We start from the raw sequence: 2078 nt of genomic DNA, 5'->3' as shown, positions 1-2078 counted from the left end.
GAAATCCCACAGAGTGACGTGACATCTGCTTAATAAAAATAGGCCAGCCACAAAACACAAATTAAAAAATTAAAAAAAGAAACTCAGTTGAATCTTTGCAAGTCAACTAGGTCACAATGTAATTGTTCGGAAAATAAGAGAAGTGCTGGCTACACAAGCCCTGTGATACAGGCCAGAAACATGCCGGGGGGGGGGTGATTTTTAAAAATATAAATACAAGTAATTCGGCACACCTAAAATCTTTCGTGACACAATCAAACTCGACTCCAAATTGAGCATGTCAAAGTCGACTCTGAATTGAGCATCAGAGTCAAGTTGGATATGACTTGTTAATTTGGGACTAAGCAATGGAACTTATACACTTAGAATTTATGGTATTAACATGCTCCAATAAATTTTTCACTTTAAAAATATTACATTTTACATTACTAAAATTTGCTTACAAAATCAAAGATCTGCAATCAAGTAGTTTATTTTGGTTGTGCCATAAAAATAATCATTAGGTTTGAAGAAATGCATCGGGCTGAAACTTTATTAATTACACCATGAATTCTTCCACGGCTGTTTGTGCTATCCCACCACCGTATCCTGCACCAAATCCAAATCCACTACCAGATCCTCCACCCAATCCGCCTCCACCACCGCCTCCGCCACCAAAACCTCCTCCTCCTCCTTGAGCACCACCTCCAAACCCACCACCAAATCCTTCTCCGAAACCAGAACCACCCCCTGTTCCTCCACCTCCACCGCCACCACCACCCCCACCGCCACCGCCACCTCCTAAATGATCAAAAATGAATTTTGCATCATCGAAAGAACCGTCTGAGCCAACTAGCTTTCTCGCGGTGGTGGTGCAAATAAGAACACCAAGAAGAACCAAAAGAACAAATTTGGAAGTCATCTCAATATGCAAGGAAAAGATAGCCTTGATGATGAGAATTTGGGACATGAAGACGTGATTATATAATGCTTGAATATCATTTATTTGCATTAAAGTTTATGCTTGAATTAATGTGTGTGTTAGTGGGGGTCTCATTAATTTGACGGTTATTAAGTAAGTACTAGTGATTTAATTTATTTTTTATAGTTATTGATGTTTATATTCCTCAGTGGTTTATACACGTTTTCATATCTTTCCAGGCGTTTGGCTATTTATGAAACTCGTTTTAATTCATATTTAATAGTTCAACAATTCAGATTACACAGTAACGTAAATTTCCATTCCAATTTTCATGGGTTATTTTTCTAAATCTTATCTAGATACAACAAAAATGTAGAGATTGAAATTAAGACCCAGATTTTAGAATTTGATTAAAATTTATTAGAATACGAATTGGAAATTTGTTTGAAATAGTGGGTCCCATAAAATGTGTGATTAAAAACATATTTATGAAAATAATAATAATAATAATAATAATAATAATAATAATAATAATAATAAATAAACAAAGGCCAAAATGTTCTTTCCTTAACTCCAAGTGACGGCAGTTAATGAGACAAGTCAATCTTGATTAATTTGAAAATCTCCAACCTCTTGCAGTTTCATTTTAAAAAATGAAAAAAAAAAAAAAATCTATACTTGTTCATTACAAAAAATAAAGAGGTGCATAAAGCTCAATCATTTGGTTGTTATTCATATAATCAATTGTAACATTTTTAGGACAGTCTAAGTAATTTTTACATTACAAAAAAATTCAATTCATATTAGCACAACATTTGAAAATTTTGAACATTTTGCGACACTTTCACGACATTTGTTATGATATTTTTAGTCTATAACTCACTTGAAAGGTGCTATTTTGAAGTCAGAGTCTAGATATTATTATTGTTCCAAAATTTCTCCATATTTTCAGATTTAAGTGGTTATGCCTATAAAGGCATGATGCGGGTCCCTAACCTTCTTCCACCCAAATTTGTCTATAAGAATAATGGTGTTTGAATAGGGTAAAAGACATGCAAAAAATGGATAAACTGACTTGACAGCACCTATTTGGATTCTTTATTTTTATTTTTTGTATTTTTCAAATTGACCAATCATGCATCAATATGTCCCCCCCCCCCCCCCCCCCCACCCCCCC

This window comes from Olea europaea, unplaced genomic scaffold (genome assembly GCF_002742605.1).
Source record: "Olea europaea var. sylvestris unplaced genomic scaffold, O_europaea_v1 scaffold279, whole genome shotgun sequence".
Lineage (NCBI taxonomy): Eukaryota > Viridiplantae > Streptophyta > Magnoliopsida > Lamiales > Oleaceae > Olea > Olea europaea.
The sequence above is the reverse complement of the archived record's forward strand: the minus strand, read 5'-3'. Positions refer to the sequence as shown.